The 25,984-nt window shown below is 53.5% G+C and overlaps 1 long non-coding RNA gene across 1 annotated transcript; it reads left to right on the top strand.

The window, feature by feature from the left end:
• Positions 1-983: 983 nt before the first annotated feature.
• Positions 984-16,584, top strand: LOC122463816. Its single transcript, XR_006287439.1, has 3 exons — positions 984-1,196; positions 10,753-10,756; positions 16,574-16,584. It is a non-coding gene; the product is annotated as an uncharacterized LOC122463816 (long non-coding RNA).
• The last annotated feature ends 9,400 nt before the right edge of the window (positions 16,585-25,984 follow it).

Here is a 25,984-nt window from a genome sequence, read left to right as displayed (position 1 = left end):
TCACTTCATCGGATGCATACTGTGGAAACTGCAGAAGACATTATAATCACAGAGACCATGAAACAATGTTTTACATTGTTTCTCAGAAGAGTTTCAGGGCCTGATTTTTCGCGTGCTCAGCTCCAAGAGTCAGGCCCCGATTTCAGGACGGCGTTACCCCTAACGCGCTGAGCCAGCTGGAAGGCAGGGCTCTGCTTGTGGTGCCTGAAGGGAGTGGAGCGCTCGTGGAAATCTGGCCCAGGACGTACACTGGAGAAGCGGCCTTGTCCATCACACGGCTGGGCCCTGTCCCAAACACTGCACGGCTAAAGTCTGGGATTGGTTCAGCAGCCTCGGAAGAGGTTGCCCCACAGGGCAGAATTTGGATCTGAATGCAGTGTGTGCACACAGATGCAGCTGGGCTGAAAGCAGTTGGGGGTGGGATGGAGCATAGGGCTGATTTGAAGAGTCCAGTGTCTCTTTCCCCACTCAGCAGGAGCCGCTGTCCTGGTGGGATGTTCTCCCCCGGCAGGGAGCTGGAGTTACCTGAGCTCCAGTTAGCTGAGCTGCTCATTTCCTTGTCAGGAGCCCAGCGCCGAGAGCTAGAGCCAGGCACCACGATTATAGACAAAGTCCATTGTAAATTGTAAGCAATTGGCAGCAGGGAATTTGCCAGGCTCTGTAATGTGCTGTGTGTATTTACAACACTATATACGGCACTAGAATCATTAAGGGTTCTGAAGAACACCGCGCCGTGGGTTTGCTTTCTGGCAGTATAACTCCAGGGCACGGCAGCACTTCAGCAACCCCAGGAAACAGTCCATTCCCGCTGGTCGGTATAGGGCACTATGGTGTGTTTGGGAGAAGCAGGAGCTCTGAACCAGGAGGCCCTGTGATCCTGTGTAGGAGATGAATGCGCCGGGTGTCCTTAGCAAGGCCAAAAAAGAATTTGAAGAACAGCTAGCCAGAGACTCAAAAAGTAATAGCAAAAAAATGTTTAAGTACATCAGAAGCAGGAAGCTGCTAAACAACCAGTGGGGCCACTGGATGATCGAGATGGTAAAGGAGCACTCAAAGACGGAAAGGCCATTGCAGAGAAACTAAATGAATTCTTTGCATCGAACTTCACGGTGGAGGATATGAGGGGGATTCCCACACCTGAGCCATTCTTTGTAGGTGACAAATCTGAGGAACTGTCCCACATTGAAGTGTCATTAGTAGGATCATAGAATATCAGGGTTGGAAGGGACCTCTAGTCCAACCCCCTGCTCAAAGCAGGACCAATCCCCAATTTTTGCCCCAGATCCCTAAATGGCCCCCTCAAGGATTGAACTCACAACCCTGGGTTTAGCACGCCAATGCTCAAACCACTGAGCTATCCCTCACCCCTAGTAGAGCCCTTCCAAATTCACGGTCCATTTTTGTCAATTTCACAATCATAGAATTTTTAAAATAATAAATTTCATGATTTCAGCTATTTAAATATGAAATTTCACAGTGCTGTAATCGTAGGGGTCCTGACGCAAAAAGGAGTTGGTGGGGGCGGGGGTTTGCAAGGTTATTGCAGGGGGGGTTGCGGAACTGCCACCCTGACTTCTGCGCTGCTGCTGGGGGCGGCGCTGCCTTCCGAGCTGGGCGGCTGGAGAGCGGCGGCTGCTGGTCAGGAGCCCGGCTCTGAAGGCAGAGCCGCCCCCAGCAGCGGCGCAGAAGTCAGGGTGGCACGGTACGGTATTCACCCAAGAGTTCTGAAGGAACTCATATGTAAAATTGCAGAACTTCTAACTGTGATTTGTAATCTACCATTTAAATCAGCTTCTGTACCAAATGACTGGAGGAAAGCTAATGTGACGCCAATTTTTAAAAAGGGGTCCAGAGGTGATCCCGGCAACTACAGGCCGGTAAGCCCGACTTCAGTACTGGGCAAACTGGTTGAAATTATAGTAAAGAACAAAATTGTCAGACACATAGATGAACATAAGTTGTTGGGGAAGAGTCAACAAGGTTTCTGTAAAGGGAAATCATGTCTCACCAATCTACTAGAATTCTTTGAGAGGGTCAACAAGTATGTGAGCAAGGAGGATCCAGTGGATAAAGCCTTTGACAAGGTCCCTCACTGAAGGCTCTTAAGCAAAGTAAGCTGTCATGGGGTAAGAGGAAAGATGCTCTCATGGATCAGTAACTGGTTAAAAGATAGGAAACAAAGGGTAGGAATCAATAGTCAGTTTTCAGAATGGAGAGAGGTAAATAGTGGTGTCCCTCAGGGATCTGTATTGGGATGAGTTCTATTCAACATATTCATAAATGATCTGGAGAAAGGGGTAAACAGTGAGGTGGCAAAATCTGCAGATGATAAAAAACTATTCAAGGTAGGTAAATCCAAAGCAGACTGCGAAGAGTTACAAAAGGATGTCACAATACTGGGTGAGTGGGCAACAAAATGGCAGATGAAATTCAATGTTGACAAATGCAAAGTAATGCACATTGGAAAACAGGGATGGTGTCCCTAGGCTCTGTTTGCCAGAGGCTGGGAATGGGCGACAGGGGATGGATCACTTGATGATACCCTGTTCTGTTCATTCCCTCAGGGGCACCTGGCACCGGCCACTGTTGGAAGACAGGAGACTGGGCTAGATGGACCTTTGGTCTGACCCAGTCTGGCCGTTCTTATGTTCGAGAAGAAGGGCATTCCTTGTGAGGCTGCAGAGCCTGTAACTGTCAGCGGCAGTGTGCAATGTGGCCATGAAGGAGTGCATCAGGTGTCCCTGAGCAAGTGTCCCAGAGCAGGGCATTTCCTTCTTTCAAGGGTCTGCAGCAGGATGTGCACTTACCCACCTCAATGCTTTATAGCTATTTGGCTTATGGAACCGAATTGAATCCAGAGCAGTGAGCATCGTCAGCTAGCCAGCCTGAAGCTTGTAGATCCTGCGGACTGAGCCAAATCAGGCTGGAGTGAAGGGAATTGCTCAGAAACCCATCCTCTCTGCTAACAGCTGTGTTGGCAGCAAGAGGCCAGGAACGCTGTCACGAAAGGGGAATTGTTTATGGACCCAGTGCTAGGCAAACTGGTTCCCCACCCTGCCGTTACTCTGTGAGAGCTGCAGACATATGGATGCACTCTGTGAAAAGCTGCTTTTTGATGAATTGCAGGGGTATATTTCCCACTGGTCTGTTGAAATGACAGGTGAGTGGTAGTGATGAGCAAAACATGGTGTGGGAGCACGGGGCCACCTCAGGAAATGAAAAGGCATCACCTTTAAAACTGACGAAAAAGGAATCGCTAGACAGAGTTAACCTGTGTAACTCACTGCCACAAGATATTATATTGCCCAAAGGGCAAAGGAGCACATGCTCAGCCTGGCTCTTCGCAGTGTCTCTTGGGCATGGAGGAAGCACAGTTTCCCCCTGTCCTTGGAAGAGCCAATGATGCTGGTTTTGTTGGGATTGCTGTGCCAGGAGAGCTGGGATGTCAGGGCTTCTGCAGTCCACAAGGGCAGAGAAAAAGATGGGATGCAAACCTCTTTGGAGCCTAGGTTGGGGATGGAAGCAGGGTTTGGATCTGGTTCTCATCCATTAGCCAATTAGCCTGTTCCTTGCCCTGGCACAGGGATGGGGAACCAAGTGACACTAGTTGTTTTCTTTACACCGCTGTCATTTTCATTGTGGTTGGGAATCCATCCCTCCAACAGGCGGTTTTGATCCCTCCCTTGCGCTGCACTCACCAGCTTCTCCCTACCTTACCTCCTGGCTGTCGTCTCTCAGAATCACTTACTGGGATCCAGGTTTGTGTGCAGGGAAAATCAAATCAAGGAGAAAGTGACACATTTTGTAATAGCTTCTGAAAGGGGCCCAGTTCCATTGTCTCGTATCTGCTTCCCCTGGCTGTGAGAAATCACAAAGACACCAAGCCTCCCACGCACTCCCTGGCGGGCTCTGGTGGGTGGGCCCCACCAGCTGGAACCTTTTCTCTTCTCAGTTCAGTCCTTTGCAAGGATTCCTCTTAAACCCCAGCCCTTCGCTATCTAGCAAGTAGCACGCTTCCCTCCACACACAAGCGACAAAGAGGGTTGAAATTAGACAGGGGCTTGTGTTTGTTTCTTACTGTCCTTGACAGAGCAGCTCTGCAGGGTGGGGTTTTGCAGCTTGTGCAGCTTTTTATTCTTTTATTTAGTGAGAGAGAATCGTTTTTTCTCATCACTTTGAACCAGTGGAACAGGAGCCTGCTCGGGAGGGCTCATCACAGAGCAAACAGGGGCCTTGACTAGTCAGACAGCCCTCCTAGCAAGGGAGATATTCTTATAAAAGGCGTGCATCCGATGAAGTGAGCTGTAGCCCACGAAAGCTTATGCTCAACTAAATGTGTTAGTCTCTAAGGTGCCACAAGTCCTCCTTTTGTTTTTGCGGATACAGACAAACACGGCTGCTACTCTGAAAACTTACAAAAAGCTGTGACAACACTTTCCATTGCATGCGAGAGGAAGGACCGTCTTGGGCCTATAGGACCGGGAGATCTAGGTCTGTCCCCTGCTTGTCAATCATTTCCACTTTGACCTCAGCTAAGACACTTAGTCTGTGGTTTCCTTATCTTTGAAGTGGGGCAGTAACACTTTTCTACTGCACAGGGGTGCTGGGCGGTGCGTGAAGAGTTCAGGTACTAGAGGGAGGAGCCCCACAGACAATGCTGCCAATACTCCTGGTAGCATCCATCAGTCTCTGATTCACTCTCTCTCTTTGCTCCCAAGAAGCAGGCACGTTTGCGTATTTGTTATTTCTATTGTGGGAACAATCCTCAGCTCTCCACTAGCGCTTTCCAGCCATGGCTCTCGACGGTTTTCCAAAGGAGGGGAATGTCTGTGACGCAAAGCACCCTGTATTCACACACTGGTGTGACAATCATTATACAGAATAAGCCTTGTGAGGTGTCATTTGAAATCGAATAACTCACTGGGCAATAATGTCGGGGTGAAATGTGCGTAGCAGCATTATATGTAAAGTTCCAAAATCCCCCTGTGTGATGTTATTAGCACATGTTCAAAACCAGACAGCCCCGCCTAGGCAAGGGTTGTTAAATGGGATCTATCCTAAGTGCTTACAAAAAGAAAAGGAGTACTTGTGGCACCTTAGAGACTAACCAATTTATTTGAGCATAAGCTTTCGTGATGCATCCGATGAAGTGAGCTGTAGCTCACGAAAGCTTATGCTCAAATAAATTGGTTCGTCGCTAAGGTGCCACAAGTCCTCCTGTTCTTTTTGCGAATACAGACTAACACGGCTGTTACTCTGAAACCTAAGTGCTTACCTCACTTTACATACCCAGAGTAAACTGGGTCCCCGAGGCAGCGTGGGGAGGAGATGACAGGAAACAGAACAATGTGCATTTTAGCAAACACAAGGGGGGCGGGGGGAAGGAGTATGGCGCATCCATCAGCTCCAGACTCCATGTGGCTGCCTCCCGGCTTGGATACACCTTACTTTGAGGGGTGGCCTTCAGCAGAGTCCATTTCAAAGGTCCACTAGGCTATAAAAGCAAGGGGCAGAGAACCCCAAGTTTTATCTCATTCACCCAAAAAAACAAAGGCACCAGCCCCGGGGAAAGATCCTGACCAAGGAGAGGGTCAGTCACCATCTTGCTGGAAGACAGGGGTGAGAAGGACCATCTTGACCAAAGCCTGGAACCAACCTTGCTAGATTAAAGTTTTATACTTTTCAGTGTGCGTTTTCACTTCTATTCGCTTGTAACCATGTCTGACTGTATCTCTTATACTTGAACTCACGTACACTCCAGTCTCTTTTTGCTAACTTGTTTTACTATTGATCTCAACCAATAGTGCGCTGCGAAAGTCAGCTCTGGTTATTGTGGCAAGCTCGTGGATTTGCTTTCCCCAAAGGAGCAAATGCATCTTATTATTCCTCTGAATGTCACAGGAAAGGGCTGAACATCGCAGCGTACGCAGGTCTGCAGTGTGTTGGGGTTACCTGCTCACGTTAACCGAGGCTGATCAAGACCAAAGTGTGTCTGTGATTGGTGCTGGCTGGCTGCTGGGCTCCGACGGGTTGAATCAGGGCTGCCCCGTGCCCGCAACATGCAGCACACGCTGGCTGCTGGCTGTGTGGCTGGCCCAGACAGCAGCAGCCTTTGGGGGCACTCAGAGTTATAGTACAAGAGGTGACACAACCTCTCACTGCTCTGAATTGCACCCCAGAATGTGACCCCCCTGGACAGAGGCTGCCCGGAGATCCCCCCGGGCTTGACACTATACACACATGACAGAAAACCTTCTCTGCCACAGAGAGTGTCCGGCTTACGCTAAGATCCAGGGGGGAGGGGAGCCAGTTACAATGAACATAACAGGCAAGTGGCATTAACCAGGAGCCCAAGTTACTTTTCTCCCTTGTCTATACACCTGCCTGTCCCACCTCTGGCACGTTGCTACAGTCTGCTTGTACATTAGCCTTCCTCTGCTGACTCCCAGCGACTCCTGCCCCTCCAGGAACTTGTCCACACTAAAGTGCGACCCTTTGGCATCCCCTCTCCCTTCCCCAGGGGCTCCAGCGCTGCAGCCCAGCTGGCCATTCACTGCAGGACAGGGGCCTTGTTCTGCAGCCCCTGACCTGTTATTATCACTGTCCTCTATCATCCCCACACTCACCTCACTTGCTCCTCCGCTCTCGCCCCTCTGGGGTCCTGCTCCCCAGCTCGGGGCATGGCCTGTGGGCTGTGTGAAGGAGGCTGCAAGGATTCCTTACATTGTTCTGTTTTATGTTTGACCTCAGCACTCTGAAGAGAACCAGGGCTTGGCTGGCTTCACGTGCATGCTGCTGTGCGTCTCCGATCACATGCAGTGTGAATTCTAGCATCTTAGCTGAAGGGGGCAAGAACAGTCAGTCGTTGATGGACTTCTTTTCTCCAGAGTGTTAATTGGACATTGGAGTTAGATAGAAGTTAAAACCAAACAAAAAGCAAAGGGTTCTGAAGAGTCCGACCCCACCGCCCTTCCCCTCTTCTCTTGCCTGGGATGTCACATCTCACAGGTTCTCCGCTTGCGTTAGAGGCTTCCAACGTGCACAATTTCAAAGGCACCCTCCCCCCTTTCTGATAGACATGTTCAGGCCCCCTCTGCATCACTCCAGCATCATCTCTTGCTGTTCACTCCTCTGTGCTTACCCAGTCTCCTTCCTCATGCAGGCCCCAGGGGAGCCCAGTTACTTAGGTCAACACCATTAAACATGCCTGTCTAAAGACAGGCAGGTAAACGAATCCCCTAATTTTTCCAAATGCTGAGCCCCTGGAGTGACCAGGCCTTGGTGAGTTTGCTTGGTGCTGAGGGTGTTTGAAAATCGGGCTGTTTGCCCAGGTGCCCATGCGGGACTTAGGAACCAAACCTGAAGCACTCCTTTTTGCAAATCTTGGCCTGGGTGCATAATGTTAGGCTCCCAAGTTTGAATACATTGGCCTTAGTGCCAGATACTCTGGGGATGGGCACTTTAGAAATGCCAGATAAACAGCCACAACAGAGAAGAATGATGCAGCTGAAATCTTGAGAAACAGCCCTGCGTGTGGGCTCAAAGTGGCAGAAATCTCCTGAGATCAGCTCCCAAGATTTTGGTGCCATCAAAGCTTAGCCTGGCTTCAGCCTAGAACCCAAGCCTGGCACTCTGGCTGAATGTCATATCTGAAGCTAGCCCTGCATCAAACCCCATCAGCCCCACCTTGTGTGAAACCAGGAGCTTTCACCAGTGGCACCCCCACAAGCTTTGTCGCTCTCATCTCAGATATTAACAGCTGGGTAACTGGCTTCAAAGGAAGCATTTCTTCACACAACGCACAGTCAACCTGTGGAACTCCTTGCCAGAGGATGTTGTGAAGGCCACGACCACAACTGGGTTCAAAAAAGAACTAGATAAATTCATGGAGGATAGGTCCATCCACAGCTATTAGCCAGGATGGGCAGGGATGGTGCCCCTAGCCTCTGTTTGCCAGAAGCTGGGAATCGGCGACCGGGGATGGATCACTTAGATTCATAGATATTTAGGTCAGAAGGGACCATTATGATCATCTAGTCTGACCTCCTGCACAACGCAGGCCACAGAATTTCACCCACCACTCCTGCAAAAAACCTCTCACCTTTATCTGTGCTATTGAAGTCCCCAAATCGTAGTTTAAAGACTTCAAGGAGCAGAGAATCCTCCAGCAAGTGACCCGTGCCCCACACTGCAGAGGAAGGCAAAAAACCTCCAGGGCCTCTTCCAATCTGCCCTGGAGGAAAATTCCTTCCCGACCCAAATATGGCGATCAGCTAAACCCTGAGCATATGGGCAAGATTCACCAGCCAGATACTACAGAAAATTCTTTCCTGGGTAACTCGGATCCCACCCCATCTAATATCCCACTTGATGACTGCCTGTTCTGTTCATTCCCTCTGGGGCACCTGGCACGGGCCACTGTCGGCAGACAGGACACTGGGCTAGATGGACCTTTGGTCTGACCCAGTCTGGCTGTTCTTATGTTCTTCTTATGTAACCCTGTGGCGGTTCAATGACAAGACGGAACACAGCTTTTAGCAAGCAAGCAAGCTGGTCTGCTAACAGGCTTCTGCCTGTCAGCTTTCCACCTTCCCCCTTTATTCTCTCTCTCCCCCCGCGCATTACATTCTCCAACAGATAAAAGGAATACACTGGCTTTGTTTAACATTCTTATTTACCAATTTCTATCTACCGCATTCCTTGCTCTCAGGCCTTGAGCCCAGTCCTGAGAGGCTTCCCACGGTTCATGTCATCTGGGCGAGATTCCAAGGTTGATGCCCTTGAGAGGAGCTGTGTGTGCACAGGTCCAGCACAACACTCCGGGTGTGCCCTGAATGTTGCCAAGCGCATAAACCTTGTATGAATCCTACATCCCCCCTTTTCTCTCCAGTGTTTGCTAGAACCCTGACTCTGGCGCTGATGTTCCAGACAGGATCGCAGGCACGTGAGCGCTCATGTTCTGCGCCCCCAGGAAAGCAGCTAGTGCCACTCACCAGCCCCGCTGCTGGAGCTAGAACATTACACCGATGACCAAGGAAACATCTCCCTGCATCATGGGACTGTCTCTGGCAGGAGCTTTGTGAGCTGTGGTGGTGCGTGAGCCCCGACCACTTTCCAGGTGACCCCGTGCTGTGAGTGCCCAGGCTGGGTACAGCTGGCTGCTCCGGGTGTTGCTCTTGGCAGGGCTATCACACAGCCACTGCCTGCAGGCTCCCTGCATTCTGCTCGCTGGCTGAGTGTGTCTCACCGAGGATGAAGGTCTTTGTGGTGCTTTGCTTCTGTGCTAATAGCTCAGCAGGTGCAAATGCCCAGCCCCATGCAGCGAGGCCATAGGCGAACACGTACCCCAGAGAGGATCAGCTTTCCTGGGCGAGATGCACACCTGACACGCTGAGCTGCTTTGAGAGCCCGGCCCCGTTCAGGTGGGAACGTCTGGCAGGAATTGGGCGTGCTTTGTTCCAGGTGGGCCTTGAGTGGTTGATTGGAGGGAAGGATTTGAGCCAGGGCAACTGCTTCAAGCCAGCAGCCTTATAAAAAAGCAGCCAGTTGCAAACCGAGTGAGCTGCGGACAGAGGAGAAGCAAACAGGGAGTTTGCCTGGGGTGGGGGGGAGTTCCCACAGAGTTTTTGCCTTTCAGGCTTCTGGGAGCAGTAAATACAACATCTGAAGAGGCTCTTAGATGGACGACAATATGGATAGTGAGCGATCAGCTGATGTGACCTGCGCAGGATGTGCCGTGTTTGTCTTTCTCCCAGAGGATAGAAGTGACTTCGTCTGTGTGAAGTGCAAGCTGGTCTCCATATTGGAAGAGAAGGTTAAAGGACTAGAGACCCAAGTATCAACCCTGTGTAGCATCAGAGAAAATGAAGACTTTCTGGACTGGATAGAAATCAGCGTTTTGTAGTGCAGGCACAGCGTGCTGAAGAATCAGAGAGGGCAGTGCAGCCTAGGGAAGAAAACTGGCAGCCTGTGACCTCCAGAAAAAGAAAGAGGAGAACCCATGTACCCCCAGTGCTGATAGAGATAAGAAACTGGTTTCTGGCTCTCTGCACAGGTACTATGGTGGAGATTGGTTTGGAAGAGTCACCTGAGGGAAGGGATCAGAAGGAGACCCCCTCGACCAGAAGGCATGGGATGCATTGTCCTAGGGACCACCACTCCCCAGAGGAGGAGACGGGTGGTGGTGTTCGGGGACTCCGTCCTAAGGGGGACGGATTCATCCATCTGCCGTCTAGACCGGGAAACTTGAGAAGTGTGCTGCTTGCCTGGAGCTAGAATTCAGGATGTGACAGTATCTGCCGAGACTGATCAAGCCCTTCGGACCGCTACCCCTTCCTACTTCTCCACATAGGCACCAACGATGCTACCAAGAATGACCTTGAGTGGGTCACTGCAGACTATGTGGCTCTGGGAAGAAGGATAAAGGAATTTGAGGCACAAATCGTGTTCTCGTCCATCCTCCCTGCTGAAGGAAAAGACCCAGGTAGGGACCATCGAATTGTGGAGGTAAATACGTGGTTGTGCAGATGGTGTCGGAGAGAGGGCTTTGGATTCTTCGACCATGGGATGTTGTTCCAGGAAGAAGGACTGCTAGGAAGAGATGGAATCCACCTAACGAAGAGAGGGAAGAGCATCTTCACAAACAAGCTGGCTAACCTAGTGAGGAGGGCTTTAAACTAGGTTCGCCGGGGGATGGAGACCTAAGCCCTGAGGGAAGTGGGGAAGTGGGATACCGTGAGGAAACACAAGGAGGAGGGTGCAACAAGGGAGTCCTCCTGATTCACACTGAGAAAGTAGGGCCATCGGCTAGTTATCCTAGGTGCCTGTACACGGACGCAAGAAGCCTGGGACACAAACAGGAAGAATTGGAAGCCCTGGCACAGTCAAGGAAGGATGATGTGATTGGAATAACAGAGACTTGGTGGGGTAACTCACATGACTGGAGCACTGCCATGGATGGGTATAAACTGTTCAGGAAGGACAGGCGGGGGAGGAAAGGGGGAGGAGTTGTGCTGTATGTAAGGGAGCAGTATGACTGCTCAGAGCTCCGGTATGAAACTGGAGAAAAGCCTGTTGAGAGTCTTTGGGTTAAGTTTAAAGGCGAGAGCAGCAAGGGTGATGTCGTGGTGGGCGTCTGCAATCGACCACCAGACCAGGAGGAGGAGGTAGGCGAGGCTTTCTTCGGACAACCAACAGAAGTTTCCAGATCACAGGCCCTGGTTCTCATGGGGGACTTCAATCACCTGCTGACATCTGCTGGGACAGCAATACAGCAGTGCACAGACAATCCAGGAAGTTTATGGAGAGTGCTGGGGACAACTTCCTGGTGCGAGTGCTGGAGGCACCAACTAGGGGCCGTGCTCTTCTTGACCTGCTGCTCACAAACAGGGAGGAATTGGTAGGGGAAGTAGAAGTGGGTGGCAACCTAGGCAGCAGTGACCATGAGAGGGTCGAGTTCAGGACCCTGACAAAAGGAAGAAAGGAGAGCAGCAGAATACGGACCCTGGACTTCAGAAAAGCAGGCTTTGACTCCCTCTGGTAACTGATGAGCAGGATCCCCTGGGAGGCTCACATGAGGGGGAAAGGAGTCCAGGAGAGCTGGCTGTATTTTAAAGAAGCCTTATTGAAGGCGCAGGAACAAACCATCCTGATGTGCAGAAAGAATAGCAAATGTCGCAGGCGACCGCTTAACAGAGAAATCTTCAGTGAGCTTAAACACAATAAGGAAGCTTACAAGCAGTGGAAACTTGAACAGAAGACTAGGGAGGAGTATAAAGATATTGCTCGAGCACGCAGGGGTGTAATCAGGAAGGCCAAGGCACAACTGGAGTTGCAGCCAGCAAGGGATGTGAAGGGTAACAAGAAGGGTTTCTACAGGTATGTTAGCAACAAGAAGAAGGTCAGGGAAAGCGTGGGACCCTTACTGAATGAGGGCAGCAACATAGTGACAGATGATGTGGAAAAAGCTGAAGTACTCAATGCTTTCTTTGCTTCGGTCTTCACAGACAAGGTCAGCTCCCAGACTGCTGCACTGGGCAACACAGTATGGGCAGGAGGTGAGCAGCCCTCTGTGGTAGAACAGGTTAAGGACTATTTAGAAAAGCTGGACGTGCACAAGGCCATGGGGCTGGATGCAGTGCATCCAAGGGTGCTGAGGGAGTTGGCGGCTGTGATTGCAGAGCCGTTGGCCATTATCTTTGAAAACTCATGGTGATCGGGGGAGGTCCCGGACGACTGGAAAAAGGCTAATGTAGTGCCCATCTTTAAAAATGGGAAGAACTACAAACCAGGGAACTACAGACCGGTCAGTCTCACCTCAGTCCCTGGAAAAATCATGGAACAAGTCCTCAAGGAATCCATTTTGAAGCACTTCGAAGAGGGGAAGGTGATCAGGAACAGTTAACATGGATTCACCAAGGGCAAGTCATGCCTGACCAACCTGACTGCCTTCTATGATGAGATAACTGGCTCTGTGGATATGGGGAAAGCAGTGGACGTGATATACCCTGACTTTATCAAACCTTTTGGTACGGTCTCCCGTAGTATTCTTGCCAGCAAGTTAAAGAAGTATGGATTGGATGAATGGACTATAAGGTGGATAGAAAGCTGGCTAGATTGTCAGGCTCAACGGGTAGTGGTCAATGGCTCAGTGTCGAGTTGGCAGCCGGAATCAAGCAGAGTGCTCCGGGGTCAGTCCTGGGGCCAGTTTTGTTCAACATCTTCATTAATGATCTGGATGATGGGATGGATTGCACCCTCAGCAAATTCGCAGATGACACTAACCTGGGGGGAGAGCTAGATACGCTGGAGGGTAGGCATAGGGTCCACTGTGACCTAGACAAATTGGAGGATTGGGCCAAAAGAAATCTGATGAGGTTGAACAAGGACAAGTGCAGAGTCCTGCACTTAGGATGGAAGAATCCCCTGTACTGCTACATTCTGGGGACCAACTGGTTAAGCGGCAGTTTTGCAGTAAAGGACCTGGGGATTACAGTGGATGAGAAGCTGGATATGAGTCAGCTGTGTGCCCTTGTTGCCAAGAAGGCCAATGGCATATTGTATTAGTCCAATGTCCATATTGGCCATATTGGCCATATTAGGCCAATGTCCATATTGTATTAGTAGGAGCATTGCCAGCAGATCAAGGGAAGTGATTATTCCCCTCTATTTAGCAGATATGAGGCCGCATCTGGAGTATTGTGTCCAGTTTTGGTCCCCCCTACTACAGAAGGGATGTGGACAAATTGGAGAGAGTCCAGCGCAGGGCAACGAAAATGATTAGGGGGCTGGGGCACATGACTTATAAGGAGAGGCTGAGGGAACTGGGCTTGTTTAGTCTGCAGAAGATAAGAGTGAGGGGGGATTTGATAGCTGCTTTCAACTACCTGAAGGGGGTTCCAAAGAGGATGGAGCTCGGCTGTTCTCAGTGGTGGCAGATGACAGAACAAGGAGTAATGGTCTCAAGTTGCATTGGGGGAGATCTAAGTTGGATATTAGGAAAAACTGTTTCACTAGGAGGGTGGTGAAGCACTGGAATGGGTTATCGAGGGAGGTGGTGGAATCTCCTTCCTTTGAGGCTTTTAAGGTCAGGCTTGACAAAGCCCTGGCTGGGATGATTTAGTTGGGGATTGGTCCTGCTTTGAGCAGGGGGTTGAACTAGATGACCTCCTGAGGTCTCCCCCAGCCCTGATATTCTATGAATATCTATGAATTCCGTGCTCACCTGCACGTCAGGAGTACCTAGAAATCATAGAATCATAGAATCATAGAATCATAGAATATCAGGGTTGGAAGGGACCCCAGAAGGTCATCTAGTCCAACCCCCTGCTCAAAGCAGGACCAAGTCCCAGTTAAATCATCCCAGCCAGGGCTATGTCAAGCCTGACCTTAAAAACCTGTAAGGAAGGAGATTCTACCACCTCCCTAGGTAACGCATTCCAGTGTTTCACCACCCTCTTAGTGAAAAAGTTTTTCCTAATATCCAATCTAAACCTCCCCCATTGCAACTTGAGACCATTACTCCTCGTTCTGTCATCTGCTACCATTGAGAACAGTCTAGAGCCATCCTCTTTGGAACCCCCTTTCAGGTAGTTGAAAGCAGCTATCAAATCCCCCCTCATTCTTCTCTTCTGCAGACTAAACAATCCCAGCTCCCTCAGCCTCTCCTCATAAGTCATGTGCTCTAGACCCCTAATCATTTTTGTTGCCCTTCGCTGGACTCTTTCCAATTTATCCACATCCTTCTTGTAGTGTGGGGCCCAAAACTGGACACAGTACTCCAGATGAGGCCTCACCAGTGTCGAATAGAGGGGAACGATCACGTCCCTCGATCTGCTCGCTATGCCCCTACTTATACATCCCAAAATGCCATTGGCCTTCTTGGCAACAAGGGCACACTGCTGACTCATATCCAGCTTCTCGTCCACTGTCACCCCTAGGTCCTTTTCCGCAGAACTGCTGCCTAGCCATTCGGTCCCTAGTCTGTAGCGGTGCATTGGGTTCTTCCGTCCTAAGTGCAGGACCCTGCACTTATCCTTATTGAACCTCATCAGATTTCTTTTGGCCCAATCCTCCAATTTGTCTAGGTCCTTCTGTATCCTATCCCTCCCCTCCAGCGTATCTACCACTCCTCCCAATTTAGTATCATCCGCAAATTTGCTGAGAGTGCAATCCACACCATCCTCCAGATCATTTATGAAGATATTGAACAAAACCGGCCCCAGGACCGACCCCTGGGGCACTCCACTTGACACCGGCTGCCAACTAGACATGGAGCCATTGATCACTACCCGTTGAGCCCGACAATCTAGCCAGCTTTCTACCCACCTTATAGTGCATTCATCCAGCCCATACTTCCTTAACTTGCTGACAAGAATGCTGTGGGAGACCGTGTCAAAAGCTTTGCTAAAGTCAAGAAACAATACATCCACTGCTTTCCCTTCATCCACAGAACCAGTAATCTCATCATAAAAGGCGATTAGATTAGTCAGGCATGACCTTCCCTTGGTGAATCCATGCTGACTGTTCCTGATCACTTTCCTCTCCTCTAAGTGCTTCAGGATTGATTCTTTGAGGACCTGCTCCATGATTTTTCCAGGGACTGAGGTGAGGCTGACTGGCCTGTAGTTCCCAGGATCCTCCTTCTTCCCTTTTTTAAAGATGGGCACTACATTAGCCTTTTTCCAGTCATCCGGGACTTCCCCCGTTCGCCACGAGTTTTCAAAGATAATGGCCAAGGGCTCTGCAATCACAGCCGCCAATTCCTTCAGCACTCTCGGATGCAATTCGTCCGGCCCCATGGACTTGTGCACGTCCAGTTTTTCTAAATAGTCCCTAACCACCTCTATCTCTACAGAGGGCTGGCCATCTCTTCCCCATTTTGTGATGCCCAGCGCAGCAGTCTGGGAGCTGACCTTGTTAGTGAAAACAGAGGCAAAAAAAGCATTGAGTACGTTAGCTTTTTCCACATCCTCTGTCACTAGGTTGCCTCCCTCATTCAGTAAGGGGCCCACACTTTCCTTGGCTTTCTTCTTGTTGCCAACATACCTGAAGAAACCCTTCTTGTTACTCTTGACATCTCTTGCTAGCTGCAGCTCCAGGTGCGATTTGGCCCTCCTGATATCTTTCCTACATGCCCGAGCAATATTTTTATACTCTTCCCTGGTCATATGTCCAACCTTCCACTTCTTGTAAGCTTCTTTTTTATGTTTAAGATCCGCTAGGATTTCACCATTAAGCCAAGCTGGTCGCCTGCCATATTTACTATTCTTTCGACTCATCGGGATGGTTTGTCCCTGTAATGCACAGTGTGAGCTTGATTTGCTCTGAGGCCCGTATGCTGGAGGCAGCGGGGCTGAGCTCCATGTGAAAACAACTTGGAAAGACTAGTAGGGACTGAACCCGGGGCCTCTGGAGCTTTTTTTTTTTTTTTTCCTGCAAAAGCACTGCTTGAGTTAGTAGCGCCAACCCATCAGCACAGCACCAGCTGCGGCCTCACAAGCCTGTAGAGTGGGTACCGCTACTGAGATGGACGAAGAACCCCCGGTGTCAGGCTAGGCCACGCCGAAGCTGATTGGAGCTGATCTCTGCAGTTCTGTCAAAATCAGGATGATTTCACCAGAATTGTGTTTGTTTTTGTTTTGAAATGACTGTTGGTTTTAAAGTGTTGTAAGATATGGTACGTTACAGGGCGATGCATCGTGACACATGATACGTTACAGGGCGATGCATCGTGATACATGGTACGTTACGGGCGATGCATCGTGATACATGGTACGTTACAGGGCGATGCGTCGTGATACATGGTACGTTACGGGCGATGCGTCGTGATACATGGTACGTTACAGGGCGATGCGTCGTGATACATGGTACGTTACGGGCGATGCATCGTGATACATGGTACGTTACAGGGTGATGCATCGTGATACATGGTACGTTACGGGCGATGCATCGTGATACATGGTACGTTACAGGGCGATGCATCGTGATAGAATACAAAATTTTAAAAAGTCAAAATTGAAACAAAATGTTACAAAAGATCTGAAATGTTTTTTCCCTGACTTTTTCTTTGCAGAGGATTTGGAATGTTGGGGTTTGCTCCTGTTCAGACTGAAGCCAAATTGCCAAACCCTGCAGGAAGCAGAGCATCCCTCCGGCACCCAGCTCTGTGTACAAGCACCTGGGCTGGTAGGAGCAGTGCCATGTCTAGGCAGGAGCAGGAGCGTTGCCAGTTTCTCTTTATGGGGAGCAGAGCAGGGCTGGTGTCTTTGTTTGTTTCTATCCTTAATCCAGCAGCAGCTAGAGGCCTCTATTGTGCGACAGCTCTCACATTCCCTACGATACTTGGTGGAAAGCTGTCTTCCCATCCTTGCCATCCCTGTCCCTGCACATGTATTTCCCCTGTGGGAGGATTTCCCCTCTGCCCTGATAATCTTGCTTCTGTCCCCTCCTTTCACCCCAGTTCCTGGCTGAACTAAAGATGCTCTCCTCTGTGCTCGCCTCTCTGCTTCCTTCACCGAGCCCTTGGGTCCAGCTCTCCCTGGCCTTTCTCTTCTCCTTCCCCCACCTCCATCACACCTCTTCAGCACAATTGCTTCCAGGTGCTCTGCAGCTAGGCAGACTCAGTTGCCTCCCCCATTCAGTAGGGATCCCACACTTTCCCTGACCTTTTTCTTGTTGCTCACATACCTGTAGAAACCCTTCTTCTTACCCTTCACATCCGTTGCTAGCTGCAACTCCATTTGTGTTTTGGCCTTCCTGACTATTCCCCTGCATGCTCGAGCAATATTTTTATACACAAGCTTCAACCAGGAACATAATCATTTTGTGTGTGTGTGCGCGTGCACATGTATGTGTGTGCATGCAATGGGTGGGCTCTGTGTATGTGCAGGGGGGCAATAGGTGGGTACTGTGTGTGTGGGTGTATGAGCATGTTGATGTGCAATGGGTGGGGTGTGTGGGTGTGTTTGTGTGGGTGTGCATGCAATGGGTGGGCTGTGAGTGTGCAGTGGGGTGATAGGTGGGCTCCGAGGGTCTGAGATGTGGCTCTCCAGTGGCTGGACCCAGAGCAAGGAGCTCCAGGGAAGCATTCTAGCTTCAGCTCCCCAAGGGTGAGCAGTTTAGCCAGCAATTGAGTCTCTTCTCTCTGCTCTCCACAGAAGCTGGTCCCGAGTCTTCAGCAAGAGCAATAGACTGGGAGTCAGGACTCCTGGCTTCTGTCTCCAGCCCTGCCAATGACTCACTGGGTGGCCTTGGACAAGTCACTTCGCCCTCTGTGCCCAGTTTTCTCCATCCGTAACACGGGACTAACAGCACGTGGGTGGTGTGTTCAGTAATGTCCAGAAGCCCCCGAGATGTTCCCATGGAAGGGTTACCAGACACACAAGTCTCACGCAGTCACCCTCCCTGCCAGAGAGTGAGGCCAATGCCAGTCTCAGTGTTTGCTTCCTCATGTCTGTCTGGCCCCCTGCTCCTCCCAGCTCCAGCGGGCGCTTCAGGAAGCAGGGAGAAGAAAACTCCCTCTGACTTTTGTATTAGTTAAACGTAAATGACTAGTCTTGACCTGCTAGCTGGGAAGGCCCCAGCTGCCACTTAAGAGCAGCTCGTTTACATGCTAATGAGGGCCCTTCAGCCTGGTGTTTCCATGATGCAGGCAGACGTTTCCTGATGGATGAGGTTGTGCTGCCAGATGTTCTCTCCCCAGCTGCCTGGCGAGCAGTCTTGTCTCCATTTTGGAGGTGAGTGGAATACAATCAGCCAGGAGCATCCTATCTGCTCCTGAGCCCAGGCTGACGCTAGCCCGGCCCGCTGCAGGGAGCCCTGTGGGGCTAGCTGGGAGGAGCTGTGCATGCCCTGGCCTGCTTTTCCTGCACAAAAATAAAGACTCAGCCCTGTGACTCCTGAGCTGGGCAGGTCACAGGTGGAACCAGGGGACCAGCGAGCCAAGGAACCCACAGCCCAGCGACCTCTCTGCCTGCTAGCAAACAGGACGGTTTCAGGTGAGCGAACAAATCCTGAGCTGCCATGGCAAAGGTGCCGTCTGCATTAGTGACCCTCAGCAGCCACTGCCAGCCAGCAACCGCCCTGCAAGGACTCGTGGCGCTCAGCAGAGGTACAGGATCACGACCCCACTCCAGGCTGCCCTGTCTGCTCTGCAGAGCAGGGACTCCTTGCACAAAGTGCCATGCACAGCGACGGAGAGCAGTAACCTAGCCAGCCAAGAGGCTGGCCAGTACCACCAGCCCCATTTTACAGGGCAGACAGTGAGACCCGGAGAGTTAAAGTGACGTTCCCAAGGCACCACAGGTTAGCAGCAGAGCTAGACCTAGAGCCACCGGGTCACCGCGCCTGGTCCTGTGCTCTGACGCACTCCTTGGAAACAGCCTCTCTCCTGGGTGCTACATCAGCAGTTGCCTGGGATCAACAGAGGCCCCCAAGCTAACAGCCCCCTGGCCCTGGCTTGGCATTCTCACCAGGGGTTCTTGGCTTTGGAATTCAAGTCCCCTCTTGGTTCCCCAGAGCCTGGATCTGGTGACCATCAGGGCATCTGTTCTTCCAGGTTTTCCAGGGAAGGGAGCAGCTGGCTGGGCTGTGCGGTGCCCTGATTGTTGGATGGGAGCTGTGGGAACTTCCACTCCATAAACGGGTGTCATCGCTCCAGTTCACCTGCAACTTACTGGGCTGGTCAGTATCACTGACCTGGGAGGGGAGAACTGGCCCCTCCGCTTGGGAATCCCTGGGGATGCTCTAGGGCCTGTATTATGCAGGAAGGTCAGGATCAAAGGAGGATAATTATGGCCCCATCTGGCTTTAAAGTCTGTGAATCCCTCAAGTACATCTGTGTCTCACCATGGGTTTGACATGCAACCCATGGGGCAACAGTGAGGCACTGCCTGGTGCAAGCCCAAGGAGCACAGAAGAAAGGAGAGAAAGGGGCCATGAGAAAGACAGCAGGGGTAAGGACTGCACAGGGAGGGAGCTGGTCTCAGACAGGTGCGGACAAAGGGAACAGGACAGTGTGCTGCCTCTTGGGTGCCACAGGCTGGCATCACATGCGGTGTACGGGTTGTTCGAGGGCTTTCCCCTCACCTCTCCCCTGGTTCTTGTCATGCAGACAGAACGTAGAAGACCAGAAGTCCGAAGTGCCGGCAATGTGATGTTTTTTTGGGTTAGTTCCAAGCAAGTATATCCAGAGCTCTACACGCCGGCAGGGTCTGTTTCCCAGTGCTCCGTTCCCAGCTCTGATGCTGCAGAGCCTTGCCTGTGTCCCCGTTCCCCTCCCACTTCCTCCTTCTTAGCAGGCCCTGAAATACACGCCCCGAGTCCCACCCCTTACAGTTTTTGGCCATGTTCTGTTTTGGGGGGTTGTGAGTCTAGGGTCTTCGTCCCACCTCTTTTGTACCCCATGGGCGGAGTGAGGAGTGAGGTTGTACTACGGTCCGGGATGGGCCTTTCTTTGGCCTTTTAGTGTTTTATACCTTCCTCCCGACCCCCCTTTGCCCCTCCCGACTGGTTGCTTGACCTTGCCTTGAGATAGGGGTTGAGGCAATCTTAAACTGTGCACGCCGGTAACACTTTAACCGCTCTTGTCTGTTCCCATGGTACTAACAAACCCATCTGGCTAGGGAGAAGCACCACAGTATAAGATAGGAGTATCAAAAGGTCAAACCCCAAATTCTATCTCAGGCTGACAAACGGGCTTATATGCGAACACGGGAAATCCTGACGGGTGCTGTGGAATTGCCCGTGGTGACCCCATGTCCGGTGTAGTAGAGCGAGAGAGCCTGGAGCACAGGGCCTGGGGCTCAGTCAGCAAAGCCAGGCCATGCTAGGAGCCAAAGTCAGGCCCTGGCAGACGCTTGCTCACAAGTTGGGTGTCCGGCACATGCGCTTGGCAGAGGTACGGCGAGCGTGAGTAAGACGCAGGCACTCTGAAGAAGTACCAGGCACTGGGCGTTCCCGAGCACAGGTCCACTCCAGCCGAGCGCAAGACACGACGGTTTGACAGAATAAGGTTTTGTCCGAGACATCAGGAGCCAGGTGCAAGGGGAGGTAACAAGGAGATGTCATGAAACACGTCAGGCAGGCTGGACGTTGTGTCTCGGTCTGCTCGCCACAAGCCTTTGTGTGGCCAAGGGGCAGCAGAGACTCCTGCTGCTGACTGGGCTGCTCCCTGCCATGGGGCACTCAGGGGTTAGTGCACCTGCGGCTCCTGTGGGACGCGAGGACTGGGCCTTGCGGCCAGAAACCTGGCCACGCACCTTCGCCACTGCGCCGGGCCGGCGTCTTTCTGTCCAAGCAGGATCGAGGGCTGCTGAACTAACGCGCTCAGCTGGGTGCTCGCGCAGCGCCACCGGTGCCCTGAGGGCAGGACCAACCCTGCAGCAGCAACAGTGCTCAGCCCTGCACAACACCTGGAACCGACCTGCGGGCGCGGGGAAGAGAAACGAAGCTGGGAGCAAGGCCGGTCAGTGCCCACCTGTGAGAGGCAGGAGGTGGCTGAGCTGTCACAGCCAGGGGAGGGCAGGGAGCCTTCTGGGAGAAAGCCCTCTTGGGCTGGGGAGCCTGCTTGTAAAACAAGTGAGCCCCAAAGGCACAGAGTTGGGGCTCGTGCCCTGCTCTGCTCCTGGGGCTGGACGCTGGACAGGTCCCCGCCCACCTCCCCCAGTTTTTTTCTTGTTTGTTTTTCACACAATAAATCCAGGATGGTCTAGCCGACAGACTCTGTGGGAGCTGGGGAGCTGGGGACACGGGCAGCTGCGGAGCTGGGGACACGGGGAGCTGGGGACAAGGGCGGCTGGGGAGCTGGGGACAAGGGCGGCTGGGGACATGGGGACATCGCAGCAGCCAGAGACAGACAGTTGGGCAATTTGGAGAAGGGGTATTTAGTCCGGCTGTTTGATGGCAAAACTGACTGCGCCTGCAGCACCCCCCTCCCCCCGGCCATGCAGCTCCCCCTTCCCCCAGCCATGCAGCACCCGCCTCCCCCAGCCATGCAGCGCCCGCCTCCCCCAGCCATGCAGCACCTGCCTCCCCAAGCCATGTGGTTCCCCGCTCCCCCAGCCATGCAGCGCCCGCCTCCCCCTGCCATGCAGCACCCCCCTACCCGGCCATGCAGCACCCCCCTCCCCCAGCCATGCAGCGCCCGCCTCCCCCAGCCATGCAGCACCCCCCTACCCGGCCATGCAGCACCCCCCTACCCGGCCATGCAGCACCCCCCTCCCCCAGCCGTGCAGCGCCCGCCTCCCCCAGCCATGCAGCACAGGGAGGTGGGGGTCACTTGCCAGGTGCAGGAGGAGAACCCGAGGGAGGAAACTCTCTCCATCCCAGGGGTTATGCAGCACCTCTGAGTCATGCTGTGTCCACGTTCATGCCCCATGGTTAAGGCTGGCATTGCTAGCCCCCAGGCTGTGGGGGAAGCAGAGGGAAGCTTAGATCCAGAGTGCAGGTGCCTGGATATGTTTTGGGTATGCAGCCAGTGTAAATGTTGGAGACCCAGGAGAGCATTCATTGTGACACGACTCCTGGGCAAGGCCTCTCCTTGTCCAGCCCAATAAATATTGACAGGTTTCAGAGTAACAGCCATGATTGAGTGGGAGTAAAAGAAAGTGGGGGACGCTAGCAGGAGCCCTGGGCACTCCCCAGCTCAAGACACCACTTAAATTATTGCTCCTGTCAGTTCTCAGCTGATATCTCCCCAGACCTGTTAGCTTCCGCTGCACATAGGCGTCTGTCTGGCCAATTTAATGAGACTCAGGCTCAATGCTCCACAAATCCTGACATAAATAAAACGTGTCAAAGTGCAGACTGGCCCCAATCACGATTCATTAGCAATTCCCGAACCCTCGGCGCGCACAGAATCGATTTTGGGAGCAATTCCTACCCTGGTGTGTAGCCCCACTGGCCCCACTGGGGGATGGCCGGTCTCAGCTGGGGCACATAGGGTGAACAGACACAGTCCAGTGAGCTAGGAAATAACCACTGAGTGGGGCCCTGGCCAGAGACGGTGCTGCAAACCCTCCTCCAATGGGACCTGGAGTGGAGCCAGCCTGGCAAAGCCAGGGCCAACTGTGTCTTTGTCCAGCTCTAGGTGAAAACTCTGTGACTGTCCTGTGGAGAGCACAGGCCTGTCTGGGGGTCCGTCTACACTGTGTCCCAGGGTGACTGCAGCTCATGTAGAATAGCCCAGCCAGCATTAAGCGACTTAGCTTGTGTCCCCGAGCAGTGAAGCTGCAGCAGTCTGGACTTCAGCACAGGCGAGGCACCTGGGTGAATGCCCAGGGTCCCAGGTGGGCTCCGGCAGTCCGCGCTGAAACCTGCGCTGCCGTGACATCACTGCTGGCTTGGGTACGCCTCCGTGAGCTACACCCGCACCGGGGAGCACGGGTCGACTCACCCTTCGAGAGCGCTGCCGTCGGCAAAGCTGGGCACCTGGGGACCCAGGCAGAGGGTGGCCCTGGGTGGTCCAGCACTCCCATTTGTGCCAGGGCAGCTTCACGCAATGCTAGACTCTATCCGAGCCCCAGATCAGGGCCAACCCTGACATTGGAGTAGGGGCCATGCAGGGAGGCTCTGCCCAGTCCTGTTTCCTAATGGCCCTGCGTGCAGTGGGTCTGTGCAGGCCGGGATCCTGTATCCAGCCTGCTCCCTAGGTGTAATGGGGTGCCGGGACCCCGCCCCCTAGGGGAGGCCGTCCAGGTGCCCAGCAATCATGTGTTACACCGTTCGGCCACTAGGTGGCGCGGTGTGTGAAATGCCTCGTTTGGCTGAGCTCAGCCGTGCCTGGCCGCGCGGGGCTGGACCTTGCAGAGCCCATCTGGTGTGTAAACGGGCGCTGTGCCCAGTCCAGCTCTGGTACCGAAGTACACGGCGCTGGGCGCCCCAGGGCAGGGGCACTGCACCATCTGGCCCCGACTGAACAGTTGACATTCACTGGGGAGGGCCCTGAAGCTGGCGAAAAGGAAAGCAAGGAAAGGAGAGCGGTGCTAAGGATTACCTGCCTGGGAGTGTGTTTCTGGGGGAGGGGTCTGTGTATTACCCACCCTACGGGGGGGGGGGGGTTGTCCCTGTGTCACCCACCTGGGGGAGGGGTCTGTGTATTACCCACCCTACGGGGGCCGTCCCTGTGTCACCCACCTGGGGGAGGGGTCTGTGTATTACCCACCCTACGGGGGGGGGGGTGTCCCTGTGTCACCCACCTGGGGGAGGGGTCTGTGTATTACCCACCCTACGGGGGGGGGGGGGGGTGTCCCTGTGTCACCCACCTGGGGGAGGGGTCTGTGTATTACCCACCCAACGGGGGCCGTCCTTGTGTCACCCACCTGGGGGAGGGGTCTGTGTATTACCCACCCTACGGGGGGGGGCAGTGTCCCTGTGTCACCCACCTGGGGGAGGGGTCTGTGTATTACCCACCCTACGGGGAGGGAGGGGTGGTCCCGTAACAGAACTAGCTGGAGTTGTGAGATGGGCATAGAGACAAGCTTTCGAGCTCACACAGGGACGTGAAGAAGAGCTCTGTCTAAGCTGGAAAGCTTCTCTCTCCCACCAACCGAGGTTGGTCCTATACAAGATATCCCCCCCCAGCCCGTCTTTCTACTGAGAACATCCACAGGTATATTTGATGAAACCATTTTGAATAAGGCATATAAACTCTGGCCTGGGGCACAAGCAAGCAGTGACCCACAGGCTGAGTCAGGCAGTGCCCGAGGGCAGGGTGGTCTGTCGGGGGTGTCCTGCGGTGGGAGCTGACCCCCGTGCGAGGCCGGGAGCTGGCGCACAGGGCCTAGTCCAATCACTGGTGCAGCACACGTTAGCAGCTCCTTGCTCCCTAAGCTCCCAGGAAAATCAGCCCGGCCAGCAGAGGGTTAGAGGAGAAATGGAGGGACAGCAGCCCCTCAGCTTTTCCCCAGGGTCTCAGGCTGAATGGGCATGGCTGGCCCTGCGGGGCCTACTCTGGGGGCTCTCAGTGAGGGGCGAGTGGCTAGCACATCCCAGTGCAGCACAGGGGCTAGGGAGGTGGGGGGGTCACGTCACTGGTTTCAGGGAGGGGTTCGGTGGGGTAGCAGCTCCGCCGAGGAGTTCTAGTGGGGTGTCAGCTGGGATGGGGGAGGGGTTATGGTGGGGAGGCGGCTGGGTGGGGAAGGGGCTGTAGACCACTGCGGGGAGGGTTACATCGGATCAGTGACATAGCTGGGAGTGGGGTTACACTGGGCAGCGGCCGGTGAAGGAGAGGGGTTCTGATGCGGGGGCAGGGAAGGGCTAACCGTGGGGGTGTGGCTAGGATGGGGAGGGGCCACATTGCTCCAGTGGGAGGAGCCTGGTTCTGTTACAAAGGCCAGGGGCTTCCCCAGGGCCATGGGGGATACTGGGGGTGCCAGCCTCCCCCTTCTCACGTGACCCTGCCAGTGCGAACCCCGCTGGGACATGCTTCCCTCAGACCATTCGCCCCCAAAACTCCTGCTCAGCTCCAGCCGGGGAGCCCAGCCCAGCTGTTCCACTGATGCCATGTACCCGTCAGGAAAGCGTCACATTCCTGTCAGCAGCCTAGGCCAGCTCCCAGCCTCACCCTGCAACTCAAACCACCCCGAGGATTCTTGTGCCGCACCCCCTTCACTGTGCCCAGGGCATGCACATGGCACGAGGTCCCCCTTGGCACCCGCATTGCCACTGCGCTCCCAGCCAGTGCAGAGACCCTGTGGTTCCTCTCCTCCACTGAGTCGCCACCCACCCACAGGCCCCCTGCTACTGTTTCCAAAGCCCCTGGATGCAAGGGCTGCTCCCCCGACGCTGGGCCTACTGGTTCCCCCATCCCTGTCCTGCTGCATTGCCCCCAGCAGCCCGTTGCTGAGCTCCCTAGAGCTGGGGATTGCTCAGAAGATGGCCCGGGACACCTAGGCATTTCTGACCGCACACAACCTGACACACCTGTCTGGCGGGTGTCCCTGCAGCAGCAGCTGGCAAGTGACAGTCAAAGGCCAGGTTGTGCCATTCAGCTACCAGGCCCAGCAAGTGGCAGGCTGCGAGTGGCAGGGCGGCTATTGTTCACCTTCTGGCAGAGGCTGGGCACCTCACCCCCAGCACGGCCGGTCGAGGGACGCAGAGGACACGATGGCAGCAGCGAGCAGGACTCCTGGGGGTTGCATTGCAGGGCTGCGGGGGCACGGGAAATCAATGCAGTGGGCACAACGCCCACCCCAGCCACAAGCCCCAGGCAGGAGGCTGGAGATGGCAGCAGGCATTGTGGATAGAGGGACTGGTGAGAGTGCGGGGGAGGGTGGTTGGGGGGGATGACAGGAGAGCTACAGGGGGGATCCAAATGTGGGCAGCTGCAGACAAAGGGCGGGTCCTTGGGCAGAGCCCGGCTCTAACCGGGGGCAGGAGGGGTGGAGGCAGTGGGTAGCCCTGGAGGGGGGCAATAGCAGCAGTGAGCGCTGGTGCAGCTGGCAAATGGGAGGGGGTGGGGCAGTGTGGGGGAGGGGGTTGTGGT

The sequence above is a fragment of the Chelonia mydas genome, chromosome 25 (assembly GCF_015237465.2).
Source record: "Chelonia mydas isolate rCheMyd1 chromosome 25, rCheMyd1.pri.v2, whole genome shotgun sequence".
Lineage (NCBI taxonomy): Eukaryota > Metazoa > Chordata > Testudines > Cheloniidae > Chelonia > Chelonia mydas.
The sequence above is the reverse complement of the archived record's forward strand: the minus strand, read 5'-3'. Positions and strand labels throughout refer to the sequence as shown.